The sequence below is a fragment of the Anomaloglossus baeobatrachus genome, chromosome 2 (assembly GCF_048569485.1).
Source record: "Anomaloglossus baeobatrachus isolate aAnoBae1 chromosome 2, aAnoBae1.hap1, whole genome shotgun sequence".
NCBI lineage: Eukaryota > Metazoa > Chordata > Amphibia > Anura > Aromobatidae > Anomaloglossus > Anomaloglossus baeobatrachus.
The window spans coordinates 735,476,803-735,496,889 of record NC_134354.1 but is presented as its reverse complement, the minus strand read 5'-3'; positions in this window follow the sequence as shown (position 1 = coordinate 735,496,889).

Below are 20,087 nucleotides of genomic sequence, written 5' to 3'. Positions count from 1 at the left end.
CTTAACCCTTCCCAGGATGACCCCGGGGTAGGTAGCAAAGTCTTAGCTGATCCCAGCTCTGTTCATCTTGGATCGGTTTTAGAAACACTGTAAGCAAGGGTTACTCCAAGCGGAGTCTCCCTTTTTTCCAAAAATTGGGCCACACAGACACCCACCCCTTCAGTGGCAGCAGTTGTGCCCCAGTTGTACACTTCACAGGTATATTTGCATCAAGCACATTCAAAATACACAAGCATTTACTCTCCCCAGGATGACACAGGGGTAGGAAATTCCTTGTGGATCCATGACTTGTTCATTTTGATGAAAGTTAGTCTGTCCACATTGTCACTGGACAGACATGTGCGCTTATCTGTCAGCACACACCCAGCAGCATTGAAGACACGTTAAGAGACAACGCTGGCAGCTGGACACGACAAGATCTCCAAGGCATAAGTGGAGAGCTCTGGCCATTTTTCAAGATTTGAAGCCCAAAATGAGCAAGGCTCCAGTTGCAAAGTCATGGCATCGATGTTTACTGGTACGGGTAGACTGTTGAAGATGACGAGACCGTCCCATGTTTGTCGAGTTACAACTGGGATATTCACTCCCTGTACCTGCACGGGTGTTTTGTGGAAAAGCCAAGTTAACATCGAGTAACAGCTTTTGCTGATACTCCTGCATACGTGCGTCCCTTTCTATGGCTGGAATTATGTCACAAAATTTGGACTTGTATCGGGGATCTAATAGTGTGGCAAGCCAGTACTCATCATCACTTCTAATTTTGACAATACGAGGGTCATGTTGGAGGTAGTGCAGCAGGAAGGCGCTCATGTGTCTGGCGCAGCCATGCGGACCAAGTCCACGCTGTGTTTGTGGCATAGAGGTGCTAACCGTTCTTTCTTCCTCTGACATCTCCCCCCAACCTCTTTCAACTGAAATTTGACCAAGGTCTCCCTCATCCGCTGAGTCTTCCATGTCCATGGACAGGTCGTCCTCCATTTCTTCATGTTCTCCTGCACCTTCCTCAACATTTCGCCTGCTACCATGCGCCCTTGTTGATCCCTCTCCCCCATGGTCCCATGCCTGCCGCCTTGGTGATGAACATCTGGACCTTGGTGATGTTGTTGTCTCTTGCACATATGATTCCTCCTGTAGTTCCTCCCCTTCCTGTTGTCCCACCCCCTGAGTCCGAATAGTGTTTATCGTGTGCTCCAGCATGTAAATGACTGGAATTGTCATGCTGATAATGGCATTGTCAGCGCTAAACATATTCTTCGCCATGTCGAAACTGTGCAGAAAAGTGCATAGGTCCTTGATCTGAGACCACTCTATCAGGGTGATCTGCCCCACCTCTGCATCTCGTTGGCCCAGGCTGTACGTCATGAAGTATTGCACCAGGGCTCGGCGGTCCTGCCACAGTCGCTGTAACATGTGGAGAGTCGAATTCCAGTGTGTCGGCACATCGCATTTCAGGCAATGAATCGGCAGGCCGAAAGACTTCTGGAGCGATGCAAGTCGCTCAGCTGCGGCGGTTGAACGGCGGAAGTGAGCAGACAGTTTTCGTGCCCCGTTCAGAAGGTCATCTAGGCCGGGATAGTGTGTTAAAAATTGCTGGACAACAAGGTTCAACACGTGAGCCATACAAGGCACGTGTGTCACCTTGCCCAGGCGAAGGTCCGCACCCAGGTTTGCAGCATTGTCGCACATGGCCTTACCAGGCTGCAGGTTGAGTGGAGACAACCATTTACCAAACTCAGTCTCAAGAGCTGCCCACAACTCTGTGTGACTCTTAGTTACAAGACATTTCAAGACAAAGACCGCCTGATGCATTGCGCTTTGCTGCCAGCGTAGTAATGAGGTGTGCGTGATTCCTTCTGCGCAGTTACAACGCTGGTGGCCTGACCAGGCAGGCTTGGGGCGGAGGTGGAGGACCCAGACGAGGTTGAGGAGGCAGAAGCAGTGGAAGAACTTGGACAGACAGAGGATTGACACACAAGTCATGCGGATGGCAAGACATGTGCAGCAGACCCTTCACCATCTATCACCATAGTTACCCAGTGCCCAGTCAGCGACATGTAACGTCCCTGTCCATGCTTACTGGTCCAAGTATCTGTGGTGAAATGCACCCGTTCACACACAGAGTTTCTCAAGGAAGCGGTGATGTTGTGTGCGATATGCTGGTGTAGCGCAGGCACACCTTTCTTAAAGAAGTAGTGGCGACTGGGCATCTGGTACTGGGGCACAGCGACAGACATAAGGTCTCTAAAATCCTTTGTGTCCACCAGGCGGAAAAGGCAGCATTTCGGTAGCCAAGAGCTTACAGAGGGATAAAGTCAACCTCTTAGCTTTGTCATGGGTCACAGGAAATGGCCTTTTATTTGTCCACATCTGAGGGACAGAGATCTGGCTGCTGTGTATAGACGGTGGTGAGTAGGGTGTCCCTGAAAAAATGCAGGTTTGTGAAGAAAGTGCAGGCGTAGACATGATGTTGCCTTCATCCAACGTTGATGCTATCGATGTCTGAGAGAGCTGTACACACGCACTTGTTTCCCCTTCCAAACCAACTGACGACCTACCAAGCAAACTACCTGTTGCGGTTACACTGGTGGAAGTTGTGCGTGGAAAACCAGGTGTGACAGCTGTCCCCACAGTCCTAGAAGATGAAGAGCGCGCAGATGCACTGGAAGGGGCAGGCGGTGGATGGTCCGCTCCGCTAGGCCGCATTGCAGCACGGTGAGCTTCCCACTGGGACATATGATATTTATTCATGTGACGATTCATGGAAGAAGTTGTCAAACTGCTGAGGTTTTGCCCTCTACTAACAGAATCACGACAAATTTTACATATCAATGATTTGGGCGATCTTTTGCTATGTCATAAAAGGACCAGGCTAGGCAAGGCTTAGAGGGCATGCGACTTGCGACTTGCTGAGCCACCCCGACTACTGCTCAGAGGCAGAGTGGTGGCTGAGGATGCAGTTGTAGACGTGCTACCAGTACTCCTCTGTCCAGGAAGGCGCAAGGTAACTTCGTCGTCAGTAGCATCCTCCTCCACCGCTGTTGACCTCCTCAAGTGCCTGACTGTGGGTTGACAGTAGGTGGGATCTAGAACTTCCTCATCAAGCATTGTTTGCACTCCCCTCCCCCTCAGACCGAGCCTCTTCCTTCCCTGAATGAATATTTAAGTTGTCATCCAAATCTGGTATCTGCGTCTCATCATCATCAGTATGTTCCTCATTGTCTATTACAACAGGTGTTTCAGTTTGTGAATAAGGGTCAACATTATGCTCATGAACTTGGTCATCATCACGGCTTGAATCTGAGTCACAAAGGTTCTGGGCATCACTGCAGACCATTTCATGGTCTGTACTCACTGTAGCTTGGGAGCAGACCTCTGATTCCCAGGCTATAGTGTGACTGAACAGCTCTGCAGACTCAGCCATCTCTGTTCCACCATACTGTGCAGGGCGGATGGAGACTTGAGAGCTGGGAGAAAGCAAGTGTGATTGGGATGACAACTCAGAGGACTGGTGTTTTTAGGATGCGGTAGTTGAGGTGGAGGAGAGGGCACTTGTTGGACCACTTGAGATCCATTCAAACATTTTCTTTTTTTGGGCAACATCTACCTTTGTTCCAGTTGTTCGTGTTCGTAAAAAAGAGAGCACATCCGATTGTCCACGGAAAGTAGTAGACATCTTACTTTTGCTGGAAGATGGCCTATCTTCAGCAGATGTTAATGGAGTTTTGCCACCCTTCCCCATGGACACAAACTTTTTTTCCTTTTTCAACACGCCTGTTCCCCTTTCCACTAGCATCTGTCATTTTGCCACTCATTTTGCTAGCGACAAGAATGTCCACTTAAAATGTGGTAGTAAAAATTGAGAGGTGGTGTAGATTGCAGCGGTGGTCTACCTTTATTGACAGCAGAATAAACAACAATAACTATCCCGGACAATGAAACAATGGCCCTTAAAATGCAGCACAGTTGCTAGTATAATAGCTTAGTAAAAATGAGTTTGAGTGTGCAATGCAGAGGTGCTGCAAATAGATTTGCACTAGTGTGACACTAATGGAAGTCCAACAGCCACTTTTATGATGCCACTAAGTTTCTTCAGTGTTTGCTAGTATAATGGTTTAGTAACAATGAGCTTGAGTGTGCAATGCAGAGGTGCTGCAAATAGATTTGCACTAGTGGGACACTAATGGAAGTCCAACAGCCACTTTTAGGATGCCACTAAGTTTCTTCAGTGTTTGCTAGTATAATGGTTTAGTAACAATGAGCTTGAGTGTGCAATGCAGAGGTGCTGCAAATAGATTTGCACTAGTGGGACACTAATGGAAGTCCAACAGCCACTTTTAGGATGCCACTAAGTTTCCTCAGTGTTTGCTAGTATAATAGCTTAGTAACAATGAGCTTGAGTGTCCAATGCAGAGGTGCTGCAAGTAGATTTGCACTAGTGGGACACTAATGGAAGTCCAACAGCAACTTTTAGGATGCCACTAAGTTTCCTCAGTGTTTGCTAGTATAATAGCTTAGTAACAATGAGCTTGAGTGTCCAATGCAGAGGTGCTGCAAGTAGATTTGCACTAGTGGGACACTAATGGAAGTCCAACAGCCACTTTTAGGATGCCACTAAGTTTCCTCAGTGTTTGCTAGTATAATGGCTTAGTAACAATGAGCTTGAGTGTGCAATGCAGAGGTGCTGCAAATAGATTTGCACTAGTGGGACACTAATGGAAGTCCAACAGCCACTTTTAGGATGCCACTAAGTTTCTTCAGTGTTTGCTAGTATAATAGCTTAGTAACAATGAGCTTGAGTGTCCAATGCAGAGGTGCTGCAAGTAGATTTGCACTAGTGGGAAACTAATGGAAGTCCAACAGCCACTTTTAGGATGCCACTAAGTTTCCTCAGTGTTTGCTAGTATAATAGCTTAGTAACAATGAGCTTGAGTGTCCAATGCAGAGGTGCTGCAAGTAGATTTGCACTAGTGGGACACTAATGGAAGTCCAACAGCCACTTTTAGGATGCCACTAAGTTTCCTCAGTGTTTGCTAGTATAATGGCTTAGTAACAATGAGCTTGAGTGTGCAATGCAGAGGTGCTGCAAATAGATTTGCACTAGTGGGACACTAATGGAAGTCCAACAGCCACTTTTAGGATGCCACTAAGTTTCCTCAGTGTTTGCTAGTATAATGGCTTAGTAACAATGAGCTTGAGTGTGCAATGCAGAAGTGCTGCAAATAGATTTGCACTAGTGGGACACTAATGGAAGTCCAACAGCCACTTTTAGGATGCCACTAAGTTTCCTCAGTGTTTGCTAGTATAATGGCTTAGTAACAATGAGCTTGAGTGTGCAATACAGAGGTGCTGCAAATAGATTTGCACTAGTGGGACACTAGTGGAAGTCCAACAGACACTTTTAGAATGCCACTAAGTTTCCTCAGTGTTTGCTAGTATACTGGCTTAGTAACAATGAGCTTGAGTGTGCAATGCAGAGGTACTGCAAATAGATTTGCACTAGTGGGACACTAATGGAAGTCCAACAGCCACTTTTAGGATGCCACTAAGTTTCCTCAGTGTTTGCTAGTATAATGGCTTAGTAACAATGAGCTTGAGTGTGCAATGCAGAGGTGCTGCAAATAGATTTGCACTAGTGGGACACTAATGGAAGTCCAACAGCCACTTTTAGGATGCCACTAAGTTTCCTCAGTGTTTGCTAGTATAATGGCTTAGTAACAATGAGCTTGAGTGTGCAATGCAGAGGTGCTGCAAATAGATTTGCACTAGTGGGACACTAATGGAAGTCCAACAGCCACTTTTAGGATGCCACTAAGTTTCCTCAGTGTTTGCTAGTATAATAGCTTAGTAACAATGAGCTTGAGTGTCCAATGCAGAGGTGCTGCAAGTAGATTTGCACTAGTGGGACACTAATGGAAGTCCAACAGCCACTTTTAGGATGCCACTAAGTTTCCTCAGTGTTTGCTAGTATAATGGCTTAGTAACAATGAGCTTGAGTGTGCAAAGCAGAGGTGCTGCAAATAGATTTGCACTAGTGGGACACTAATGGAAATCCAACAGCCACTTTTAGGATGCCACTAAGTTTCCTCAGTGTTTGCTAGTATAATGGCTTAGTAACAATGAGCTTGAGTGTGCAATGCAGAGGTGCTGCAAATAGATTTGCACTAGTGGGACACTAATGGAAGTCCAACAGCCACTTTTAGGATGCCACTAAGTTTCCTCAGTGTTTGCTAGTATAATGGCTTAGTAACAATGAGCTTGAGTGTGCAATGCAGAAGTGCTGCAAATAGATTTGCACTAGTGGGACACTAATGGAAGTCCAACAGCCACTTTTAGGATGCCACTAAGTTTCCTCAGTGTTTGCAAGTATAATGGCTTAGTAACAATGAGCTTGAGTGTGCAATGCAGAGGTGCTGCAAATAGATTTGCACTAGTGGGACACTAGTGGAAGTCCAACAGCCACTTTTAGGATGCCACTAAGTTTCCTCAGTGTTTGCAAGTATAATGGCTTAGTAACAATGAGCTTGAGTGTGCAATGCAGAGGTGCTGCAAATAGATTTGCACTAGTGGGACACTAGTGGAAGTCCAACAGCCACTTTTAGGATGCCACTAAGTTTCCTCAGTGTTTGCAAGTATAATGGCTTAGTAACAATGAGCTTGAGTGTGCAATGGAGAGGTGCTGCAAATAGATTTGCACTAGTGGGACACTAATGGAAGTCCAACAGCCACTTTTAGGATGCCACTAAGTTTCCTCAGTGTTTGCTAGTATAATTGCTTAGTAACAATGAGCTTGAGTGTGCAATGCAGAGGTGCTGCAAATAGATTTGCACTAGTAGGACACTAATGGAAGTACAACAGCCACTTTTAGGATGCCACTAAGTTTTCTCAGTGTTTGCTAGTATAATGGCTTAGTAACAATGAGCTTGAGTGTGCAATGCAGAGGTGCTGCAAATAGATTTGCACTAGTGGGACACTAATGGAAGTCCAACAGCCACTTTTAGGATGCCACTAAGTTTCCTCAGTGTTTGCTAGTATAATGGCTTAGTAACAATGAGCTTGAGTGTGCAATGCAGAGGTGCTGCAAATAGATTTGCACTAGTGGGACACTAATGGAAGTCCAACAGCCACTTTTAGGATGCCACTAAGTTTCCTCAGTGTTTGCTAGTATAATGGCTTAGTAACAATGAGCTTGAGTGTGCAATGCAGAAGTGCTGCAAATAGATTTGCACTAGTGGGACACTAATGGAAGTCCAACAGCCACTTTTAGGATGCCACTAAGTTTCCTCAGTGTTTGCTAGTATAATGGCTTAGTAACAATGAGCTTGAGTGTGCAATACAGAGGTGCTGCAAATAGATTTGCACTAGTGGGACACTAGTGGAAGTCCAACAGACACTTTTAGAATGCCACTAAGTTTCCTCAGTGTTTGCTAGTATACTGGCTTAGTAACAATGAGCTTGAGTGTGCAATGCAGAGGTGCTGCAAATAGATTTGCACTAGTGGGACACTAATGGAAGTCCAACAGCCACTTTTAGGATGCCACTAAGTTTCCTCAGTGTTTGCTAGTATAATGGCTTAGTAACAATGAGCTTGAGTGTGCAATGCAGAGGTGCTGCAAATAGATTTGCACTAGTGGGACACTAATGGAAGTCCAACAGCCACTTTTAGGATGCCACTAAGTTTCCTCAGTGTTTGCTAGTATAATGGCTCAGTAACAATGAGCTTGAGTGTGCAATGCAGAGGTGCTGCAAATAGATTTGCACTAGTGGGACACTAGTGGAAGTCCAACAGCCACTTTTAGGATGCCACTAAGTTTCCTCAGTGTTTGCTAGTATAATGGCTTAGTAACAATGAGCTTGAGTGTGCAATGCAGAAGTGCTGCAAATAGATTTGCACTAGTGGGACACTAATGGAAGTCCAACAGCCACTTTTAGGATGCCACTAAGTTTCCTCAGTGTTTGCTAGTATAATGGCTTAGTTACAATGAGCTTGAGTGTGCAATACAGAGGTGCTGCAAATAGATTTGCACTAGTGGGACACTAGTGGAAGTCCAACAGACACTTTTAGAATGCCACTAAGTTTCCTCAGTGTTTGCTAGTATACTGGCTTAGTAACAATGAGCTTGAGTGTGCAATGCAGAGGTGCTGCAAATAGATTTGCACTAGTGGGACACTAATGGAAGTTCAACAGCCACTTTTAGGATGCCACTAAGTTTCCTCAGTGTTTGCTAGTATAATGGCTTAGTAACAATGAGCTTGAGTGTGCAATGCAGAGGTGCTGTAAATAGATTTGCACTAGTGGGACACTAATGGAAGTCCAACAGCCACTTTTAGGATGCCACTAAGTTTCCTCAGTGTTTGCTAGTATAATAGCTTAGTAACAATGAGCTTGAGTGTGCAATGCAGAGGTGCTGCAAATAGATTTGCACTAGTGGGACACTAATGGAAGTTCAACAGCCACTTTTAGGATGCCACTAAGTTTCCTCAGTGTTTGCTAGTATAATGGCTTAGTAACAATGAGCTTGAGTGTGCAATGCAGAGGTGCTGCAAATAGATTTGCACTAGTGGGACACTAATGGAAGTCCAACAGCCACTTTTAGGATGCCACTAAGTTTCCTCAGTGTTTGCTAGTATAATGGCTTAGTAACAATGAGCTTGAGTGTGCAAAGTGCAGGAGGGTACAGTGGCTGGGTTGTGGGTCAGTGTAGAGGAAAGGAAGCCTCACTTTCTATCCCTCCTAATGGTGAAATACAGCAAAGAACTCCCTGACCTTAGCTACACAGACGCTCTTATCTGTAGCTGTTAAAACCTCTTTCCACGGACCTGACTTTCACCTATGGCTCTGAGCCTGCTGTTATTAGCCCGTACAAGGGCTGAAAGAAACTTCTATCCCTATTCTGTATAGCGCTGTGTGTAGAGCGTACACAGCAGTATCGGAGACAGGAGCTGCACCTGCGGTGACTGACACCCAGACGCAGAAGGCAGATAATGCCCGTATTTATAATGCAGGGACATGTGACATGGACATCCTATCACACATGCTGTTGCTTCTCTGGCTAAAAGTCCACTTAGCTGTGTGTGTGTCTAGGATTGGCTGACATGCTGGCCCGCCCCACTACACGTGCGCTTAGGGAGGGAAGGAAGAATAGAAAGAAAAAAAAATGGCCATTATCCCAGCAGCAGTGATCTGAGCGCTGTCCCCGCACACTATACGCTGACATTTCATAATAGTGTGAGTCACAGAGTGACTTACACTATTACAGTGGAAAGCCAGCTAGTAATTAGCTTGGCTTTTTGCTGTTAGAACCGTTCTCGAACGTAACTAGAACTATCGAGCTTTAGCAAAAAGCTCGAGTTCTAGTTCGATCAAAATCACTCGAACCGCGAACTGGAGAACCACGAACCGTGCTCAACTCTACTAGTTAGTTGTGCGTAGCCTAAGAAAATGCTAGGGAAGTATGTAAAAAGTGGTTCTTTCCAATGGTAAATGCCTGCTGAAAATTATGCAAACACATTTATAGGTATTTGTAATTAGCCATGCATGGCCTAAAAAGTTGCTAGGGAAGTATGTAAAATATGGTTCTTGGCAATTTTAATTGACTGCTGAAAATTACGCAAACACATTTATAGGTTTTGGTAGTTAGCCATTGCATAACCTAAAACTTTCTAGGAAAGTATGTAAACAGTGGTTCTTGGCAATATTAATTGCCTGCTGAAAACTACACAAACACATTTATAGGTATTGCTAGTTAGCTGTGCATAGCCTAAAAAATGCTAGGGAAGTATGTAAAAATGGTTCTTTCCAATTTTAAATACCTGCTGAAAATGATGCAAACACATTTATAGGTATTGGTAGTTAGCTGTGCAAGGCCTAAAACGTTGCTAGGGAAGTATGTAAAATATGGTTCTGGGCAATTTTAATTCCCTGCTGAAAATTACGCAAACACATTTATAGGTATTGCTAGTCTGATAAATAACAGATGCTGGAGTGGATGGCAAGCGCTGCATCAAGTGGCCTCCCCTCCTCTTCCTGCACCTCAACATCACACACAGCTCATTCCTCAGAGATGTCACCCCAATTACACTTGTTTGCGCCCACACCACAAATCACCAACTGGCAAACTGACATGGGTGAGTCTCAAGAGCTGTTCACACATTCTATCCCATGGGCATAACAGGTCCGCTTTAAAGATTCCCAGACTGAAGAGGAGGAAAGCATCTCCACCGATGCCCAAAATCTTTGTGAGTTGGATCCTAGCTTGAATAAAGGAGGGTCCCATCAGGATCCCCACTCTCGTCAACTGACGTTAAACCCCGGGGGTGAGGGTGATGATTTTGAGACTCAGATACCTGAGGTGCACGCCTACTGTCCTGTGATGTCAGGTCAGAAAGAGAAGGAGTTGGACAACATAGAAACTGATGATTAAGTTGTAGATACCACTTCATGCGAACCTAGAGGCACGCAGCTGTGTAGCTCAGCAGATAAGGAGAAGGAGGAAGCAAAGGTGGTTACGTTGGCAATTCGCAAATGGTGTCTTCATTCATATGTGTTTGCAAGGGCAGCAATGCTGCCAAACTAGGGTGAAAATGAGTGAATCCAAGTCTGGTGATGGCGTTACAGTTTGTATAAAATAGATACCCTTTCTTTCCAAATCACACGCAAAGAGATTATCAACTGTGAAGTGCCACCAAAAGGCAGGTTGTCATCACAGAGATCTTCCCTGCAGGAGCCCCTGGTGCCATCCCCCTGCTAAATGAGCATCGCTGATTCGGGATGATGCAACTCTATCTGGTAGAACTTGGAGAGCAGATACCCTTTCATCTTTATGAAGCTCAAGTCTATAGATCAAGATAAAGAGAAGGGTTAACTGATACTTGATCCAAAACAGTTACTTTCCATTGAGTTATTGGACCACTGCCCTCTTCCCAGCCATGTTGTATCATGCAACCTACCATATATCTTCTTGGTTAAGAAATTGGTTTACTTGGTCCTATGATGCCCTGGCCTATCTGGTCGTCACAAGGGTGCCGTGCAATCTGCCCTTCTGCATGGTACCCGCTCCTCCTTGGTTACGGGTCCTGTCAATTTGGTGCTGCTACCAACAGGTATACCTAAATCCTGAGGAACACTCTGCAACACACCCACCAAACACCGAATGGGCAGCCTGAGGGGAATAGGGCCACCCAGATGGAAGGATGGAAGAGGGAGGGCAGAGAGGTCAGTTGACTAGTAGTTCAGCAGTGAGACAGCGGTGACAGGACAGGTCTCGCTCTGGAGCTGGGCTCCTGTACCCATCCCAGGTGCCAGACGTTGGCCTGGCCAGAAGGAGCTGGAACCCCAGTCGCAGGGGGTAGTGACAGGGGGCACGGTGCTGCTACAGAGAGCGGGCTGGCTGCCTTGTGCTACAACCGGGCAAGGGCCAGGGCACAACAGGGTGCGTGGACCCTAGGCTGGGAAGAAGCTTCACGCAGCCCAGTAATTCACCCGACGGGAACGGAGTCTTCAGGAACCGTTACCCACCCTCTCCAGAATCGGGGTACTAGCGCAACGAAGGAGATAGGACTTCCCACAACCATCCAGAAAATCCCAAGCGTGAACCCTGAGAGCAAGCTCACCCTGCTAGCCACGCAGGTGAGCGGGACCCGAGTAGTTTTAGGCGAAAGGGATCAACACGAAGGACACATGGTGCCAAGGGACAAGGCTTCAGACCAACCAGCAACACCAAAGGGGCACAGACCCAGCGTGCTCGACCAACGGAGACGGAGCATTCAAGAGTTTGGTTTACCTGGTGTCAGCATCAGTGACTTTGGACTGTGTGAGTACCCGATATCCCTTCGACCCCGACGGGTTCACCACTCCATCCATCTCTGAGTCCCGGGACACCATTCCCCCTGACCACGGAGGGGTTAACACCTCGAGTTGCCACGCCATTGTCCCCGGGATTCCCCTTAAATGGCAGTGGTGGTCCCTCACGTTACCACACACCGTGGGTGGCGTCACGAAGATTATCCCATTCACCACCCAAAACATTCCCCCCTTTTTATTCCAGGTAGCCGCACGACCCCGTCTTGGATCCGGAGACCCCTCGAGCCACTGTGGATCCGGGTCCGATCAGCCCGTCGGCTGTAGCGGGGGAGTCACAGTCCCATATTGCTTCGATGTTTCTTGTGAGAGGTCCTTTTTTTCATCAAATTTTGCAGAAACACCTGCATGTGCTGCATCAGCTCTTGATTGCTGAGCTGTGGGATTTCCAAATGGAGTCTTCATTTGTGACGCCCTGGGCAAGCCAGGGGTCACAGGTCACAACACCACATGCACCCCACATTCCCTGCAGGTACACACTAGGTCAAAACACAAATCCTTGTTGCCTTCCTCCAGGGGCTGGTGTCCACACCAGGGGGTGGGCCAGGCGGTTGGCTCCGCCCACCGAGGAGTTCACAGCCCTGGAGGCGGGAGAACCAGGCAGAATAGAGTTGAGCTAGGGAAGTGAAGGAGTAGAGATAGAGTTTGGAGGAGGAAGTGGAAAGAGGGGAAGTTGAAGTCTAGCTGAGGGCTAGAGAGGAGTCAAGAGAAGTGGAAGTTCAAAGTGAGAGGAAGTGGTAGAGGAGCTAAAGGAAAAGCAACAGAGAAAGTGACAGAAAGAAGCCTGAAGTTAGTCCGGGTGTGTGCCCCGGACTGAGACAGCAAGGTTGGCAGACGGCGGTGACCGTCTGCGGGCGAGACTGATTGGAGGTTGCCAAAAGGACCGTGGACGGGTGGTGACCCGGCGGTACCGGAGCGGTATACGAAGATTAGTCAGCAACAGGGCAGGGGGCTTTCGGATCACGGCAAGGCTAGGAGTCGCCGAATTTGCCAAATCCGTCAGTGAAGGGGACGACTGTCTCCCAACAACCAAGTCCCGTTTGAAGGCAACAGTCCAACCGTTAAGGGGAGACACCGCCACCGCCAAGGCACCAGTTTCCCAGGGCCAGCTCCTGCGGGCAAGAGTGGAGCTCCTCCGGCTCATATCCAAGCTGGGGAGCGGGTTACCGGTGGGAACCCATCGCTACCAAACAACAACACATAGGTGCAGGAAAGAGACCGTCACCGTCAACTGCAGGGGATATCAGCAGCGCAACCGTCTGAGGGACCCGTCCAACCAGCCGTTTGTTTACCGAGAACTGTGTCGTGTTTACTGGCTGAGTGAGTACCTCCGTGCTGTGTGGCAAAGCGCTGCCCCTGCGCCCCTGCACCTCCACAGACTCCATACCCGCCTGTCCACCATCCAACCCCATCACTGGGCCCCGGGATCACCAACCCCTACCCACGGAGGGGCAACACAACAACTGGCTGCTCCATACCATCACTCCCGGGATCCCCAGCCAGAGCAGCGGTGGCGTACACCTAATCACCACAACCGTGGGTGGCGTCACGGACAATAAGCTCACACCCAAACCCCCTTTCACTCACGGGCGAGGAGCCCATCGCTCGAGCCACCGAGCAGCGGCAGCAGCAGGCCGCAGCAGCCGCAGCGGCAGCCGGACCCGAGCAGTAGGGAGAGCGCGGCGTCCCCTCCTCCGCCCGCGACACATTCATCTGTGTATACAAGGGCAATAACACTGCTAAACTAGGGTGCAATTGAGTCACTCCAAGTCTGATGATGTTGTTACAGTCTACGTGAAATATATACTCTTTCTTTCCACCTCACAAGTAAAGAGATTTTTGTCTGTAGTGCCAGTCAAGAGCCCTACATTGGTCACTGCAGCATGTCTTCATTTTTCATAGCCATTAAAAGGTATCAGAACTACAAGATTATAATTTTGTTTCTCCCCCTGAGAGCAATCAGTCTTCCTTACATCTAATGATTACAATATAATATATTATAGGTTGGAATAAACACTCCACTATGTGAAAGTTGCCACAGTTCTGTTTGTATTGTGGAATTCACCAGCTATTAATGGAAGTATTCTGACCGTAATATAACTAACACGTCCTGTATAAAAATACCAGAATAAAACCTGACTGATATATTGTTCAGTTCAAGGTTGTTAAACTATTACAGAGCTGAAGTCGTGACCAGAAGAAGAAGATCCCTTTCTGTTTTAAAATATGTTAGGAACTTTGCACATGGCCCCATGTACAGAATTATGGCTCCATGCATTATGGCCCCATGTATTATGGCCCTATGTGTTATGGCCTCATGTATTATGGCACCATTTATTTTGGCATTAATTTTTTTCATCTCTATCAGATCTTATTCCTTATTTTTACTGGTCGAGGATCACCTTCCCAGAGGGAAAGTCAGTGGACGTCTTTCAAAAGCTAAGAAGAGAACTTCAGCGTGTACTGTACAGGATCAGAGCAGAACGCCAGAAAGCTTTCCATTGAGTATAATGTCCGAGGCGTGGGGCTCCTGGGTCCCACTTCCTTTGACTAATTACATAATTGGAGGAGGCCAGACCATGGCTGTTGGCCCCAACCACCTGAGTTAGACTAGGTTTCCACCTGTCAACTTGCGGCATCTAATGATTATCAATATAATATATTATAGGTTGGAATAAACACTCCACTGTGTGAAAGTTGCCACAGTTCTCTTTGTATTGGGGAATTCACCAGCTATTAATGTAAGTATTCTGAGTGTAATATAAATAAAATGTCCTGTATAAAAATACAGCAATAAAACCTGACTGATCCATTGTTCATTAACATTATTAACCTATTACACTGCTGAAGTCGTGACCAGAAGATCCTTTCTGTTACTGAGATACGAGCTAAATACTCTAGTATTACTATTCTGAACAAAGTACTTGGATAAACTAGAAGAGTAAAGTAGGAAAAGGGTAACTAGACTTTCATGTAATATTTAAGAATAAATTGCAATGTGTGTATGTAACGCCCCTTTCTCTTATGGTACAGAACTCACCCTCCATGGTTCTGGGTTCCTACACACTGGTATTGCGTCTATCAGCACTCAAATCCTAACCACACCTCACACCACACCCTGTCAGGCCCACCAGTGGGTGGTCTAGCTGGAAAAAGGCCACCCGCCTAGGGGTCAGGCAGGCTGGTGGGAGGGAGAAAGTCAGTTGAGAAGTAGCCCTCAGAGAGTGAGGAGCTGAGGGAGTTGGAGCTCCCTGTGTGACCTTGGTTAGGTCGCAGACGGTGTCGGAGACCCGGTCGCAGGGTATTGGAAAAGGGTGTACTGACTTAGTTTTGGAGAACGTTCGGCACTGGAAAGTCCAGTAACCGGACCGGTACTGAGCACGGCGGGGTACAGGACCCTAGATCAGGGAGTAGCTTCACGCAACCTGATATTTCACCTGTGGAGGATAGTCTCTTTATGAACTTTCCCCAAGAGCTCAGAGATCGAAGGCACCAACACAATGAGGGGGATAGGGCTTTCCAGCTTATGCGGCCTACAGAAATCCCAAGTTTCAGCCATCGAGAGCACAGCTCCACTATACTATTATAGGGAGCTCCCCTGACAGCTTCAGGCCGAAGGGTCACTTAGGAAAATCTACAAAATTGTGCATGGAGGCAGGCTCTGGATCACTAAGCAATACCAGCGGGAACAGATACCCGGACAAGCTCCCCCAAATGGCAGCGGCACCCAGAGACTTGGTGTACTTCTGTGTCAGAGTCTGCTTAATGGTTGCACCAACGTCTACACCACTCCTGCCTGCCCGCATAGTCTGCACAAAACTATCCGCCACCTATCTCCAGAGTCCCGGCGTCTCTCCTGCCCGTGGAGGGATCACTATCTGGCTGTCCCACTCCATCTCCCTCGGGTACTCCTATCGGCAGTGGCGGTACTCCCCTTACCGCGTACCACGGGTGGTGTCACGAACTCTCCCTTGTAAGTAACCCCCTCCTTTACATTTGAAGTGGCCGCAAGCCCCCGGGTCCGGAGACCCTCGAGCCACAGCAACCCCGAATCCGAGCAGTTCGATTGCTGCAGGGGCGGCACATGTACATGATGTGAGGAGCAACGCTATTTCAGCACATTATATGGCTTGAATGGCATTTTGCGTGGTTTTCCAGTTTTCTCCCTACAGTCACTATGTCTGATTTGCAGTTGGCTTTGATCTTGTGTCTCCCATATTTTTAGCTCTTTCCTTAGGCAGCACAGAGGCACGCAGCAGATTATACAGCAGTACTGAGCATTGTAGCTGTGACTGCAGCTCTGGTATAAGCTAATACACTGCTAGAAACCTGCAGAACGATGTTTCTGCGCTTCCTCCGGGCCGTGCTCCTCCTCTCACTCCTAATGTGTGAAATCTCTGTACTGAGCAGTTTATTCAGAGTTCATGAGATCAGGAGACAAAGGAAGGGAAGAATTGTCTCATAAGAATAGAATGAAGCTGATTTCTCTGATAAGACAAAAGATAAAGCTTCTTATAGTCACTCATACTATTGATTTATGCTCTTTGTTGAAGGTAGAGATCCCATGTAGTGAAGACTTTCTATATGTTTTGCTGTTTCAGGTTGTCCTGCTTTATCGGCTCATTTCGGCCATTGTTCTTATTGTGACTGTTTCCAGGAACAGATCAGGTTAGAGGAGTTTTATTTTACTCAAATGAGAAAAACAAATCAAAGCCGAGCTATAAACCATAAATTGTCTTTTATTGAAGGGCGATCATTTTCTTGGACAATGTTTGGGCTATAACTAATACATGAATGCCTACAATTAATAACACCTGTTGATTATTTTAGTTTTTTGGCATTTTTTGGCCGAGAGAGGCTCATTTAGACTTTTGCTATGGGGCGCCATGGTTTCTATGTTCACCCCTGTACATTTCTACTTTACATGAGAATAATTCTTGAATTTTTTTTTTTATAGAATGTTAGAAGGGTTAAACCTTTAGCAGCAATTGTTCATTTTTTTAAAGAAATTTACAAACTTTATATTTAACTTTTAAAGTGAGTTTGAGGGACCTATATGTAAAAAAAACAGCAAACAAGACCACATTTTAAAATTGACACCCACCTTTAGAAAGCTTTCTCTTCAAAAGTCAAATAGCGCTCCTTTGTTCTGGACATAGCAATACTAAATATGTGAACTTTTTTAGGAGATTTTTTCATATAAAATGTCCCATTCTTCCAATTTTCATTTGGTGGGGGGGGAGGGGGGGTTGAGGGAGGCTATATACTTTGACTTTTTTTTAAACTTTTTTTAGTTTAATTTTTATTTACCTGATCACTAGTGTTGAGCCACCTCCCTAATGTTCGAGTTCGGTTCGGTTCGTCGAACGGCGGCTTAGTTCGGCGAACACCTTCGAACCCCATTGAAAACAATGGCAGGCAAACACAAACACATACAAACACATTATACATGTACAGATACAGTTAATAAACATTGCCATTATACTTACAGGTCCCTGCAACGCGTCCTGCACTCTGTCTCCCGCCGCTTTTCTTTCCGATCATAGCTGCGCCCTCCCGGTACCCAGCACTGATGATAGGACCTTCCGTGACGTCGTGACGTCGTCATAGCATGTGACCAGTCACGTAAGTATTATCTCATTGGCTACAGACTAATCACATGGCTAGACGTCATGCTAGGTCCTGTCAGTGCATCTCTCCGGTACGGGGTGCTCGTTCGAGCATCTCCGTGTACCGGCGAGATGCTTGGGCACATGCTTGGTTCCCCGTTCCTGCATGACTTTACAGAGTCAGCCCACATGCAAGGACTGGATGCCACAGCCGGTGAATAGCGGCACCGGGAATCAGGTGATCGGAGATCACCGTTGCTATAGTAACCCACCTGTCAGATTACTTTAGCAAAGGTGGCAGCGGTGACGTCACCGCTTGCAACCCGCAGCCTCTGCTCACTCACTGAGTGATTAGACTGCACGGGAGCAGCAGCGTCTTCCTCCCATGCAGTGCTGTCTGATGTAGCAGAGCTGCATGGGTTGAAGGAGAAAGAAGACAGAAGACCGTGTTCGTGGAGGGGTGAGAGGGAGTAATAAACATGGAGTCTCTAAGTGTGTCTGTGTATTTATTTCTATTAAAGTGTTTTTCTCTGTGTGGTGTCTTTTTTTTTTTAACCCTTTATTGGAGATTCTTAATGGCCGGGTCAAACTTGCCTGAAATTAAGAATCTCTGGCTTAATACTAGCTAGTAAAACAAAGCTAGTATTAACCCATTATTACCCAGCAAGCCACCCGTCACCAGGGCAGCTGTAAGAGTTGGATACAGCACCAGATGATGGCGCGTCTATGAAAGCGCCATTTTCTGGGGTGGCTGCGGACTGCAATTCGCAGCAGAGGGGAACAGAAACCTCGGGCCAACCTGTGCTGAGGATTCCAATCCCAGGCTGCCTAGTTGTACCTGGATGGATACAAAAATGGGGCGAAGCCCATGTAGTTTTTTTTTTTGTTTTTTTTTTAATTATTTCATGAAATTCATGAAATAATTAAAAAAAGGGCTTCCCTATATTTTTAGTTCCCAGCCGGGTACAAATAGGCAGCTGAGGGTTGGGGGGCAGCCGTACCTGCCTGGTGTACCTGGCTAGCATACAAAAATATGGCGAAGCCCACGTTATTTTTTTTGTATGCAAAAAACTCCTGCATACAGTCCTGGATGGAGTATGCTGAGCCTTGTAGTTCTGCAGCTGCTGTCTGCTCTCCTGCATACACTAGTGAATGGAGCATGCTGAGCCTTGTAGTTCTGCAGCTGCTGTCTGCTCTCCTGCATACACTAGTGAATGTAGCATGCTGAGCCTTGTAGTTCTGCTCCCCCTGTCTCACCCTCCAGCATACAGTCCTGGATGCAGCATGCTGAGCCTTGTAGTTCTGCACCTGCTGTCTGCTCTCCTGCATACACTAGTGGATGAAGTATGCTGAGCTTTGCAGTTCTTCTCCCCCTGCCTCTCCCTCCAGCATACAGTCCTGGATGGAGGATGCTGAGCCTTGAAATTCTGCAGCTGCTGTCTGCTCTCCTCCATACAGACAGACAGGAGACAGCAGCTGCAGAACTACAAGGCTTAGCATACTCCATCCAGGACTGTATGCAGGAGTTTTTTGCCCCCCAAAAAAATTACATGGGCTTTGCCATGTTTTTGTATGCTAGCCAGGTACAGCAGGCAGCTATGGGCTGCCCCCAACCCTCAGCTTCCTTTTTGTACCCGGCTGGGGACCAAAAATATAGGGAAGCCCTTTTTTTTTTTAATTATTTCATGAATTTCATTAAATAATTTTTTTAAAAAAATGACGTGGGCTTCGCATAACTTTTGTGTCCAGCAAGGTACAACTAGGCAGCTGGGGATTGGAATCTGCAACGCAGGGTGCCCAAGCTTTCTGGGCACCCCACTGCGAATTGCAGTCTGCAGCAGCCCCAGAAAATGGCGCTTTCATAGAAGCGCCATCTTCTGGCGCTGTATCCAACTCTTCCAGCTGCCCTGGTGACGGGTGGCTCACTGTGTAATAATGGGGTTAGGGCTAGCTGTATATTGTATTACCCTAAGCCCAAAATTCACGGTGTCATGCCAATATTAGAAATGGCCACCATGAATTTCTAGCACAGATAAAAAAAACACAACACACAGAAAAATATTTTTATTAGAAATAAAACACAACACAATTAGTGACTCCATCTTTATTGAAATAAAGAACCCCTCTCTGCAGAAATCCTGGGTCAAGGGTCCCGCGCCGTCAAATCCGGATCCAATATCATCTGATCGGTTTGCTGGAAGGCAAAGCGATCAGATGATGTGTCAGGTTCAAGGTCCTGAATCAAATGACAGCAGCTGATTGTATAAATGGCTTTTATACAATCAGCTGATGCATCAGTGCAAAAAAACCCCAAAAAAACAAACTACACACTTCAGTGCAGACTCCTGTCCGAGAGCAGCAGCTGATAGTTTAGCCGGCCGGGCAGTAAAAAGCTGGCCTCACCGCTCAACTTATAGTGTCAGCTGATTCTTTCAGGTGACCACATCAGCTGATCATCGCCAGGTCTGAGAGAGACAAAAGAGAGAGAAAAGAGAGAGAAAAGAGAGAGAGAAGAAAGAAAAAGAGAGAAAAAGAGAGAGATAAAGAAAGAGAAAGAAAGAGAGAGAAAAAGAGAGAAAGAGAGAGAGAAAAAGAGAGAAAAAGAGAGAAAAAGTGAAAGA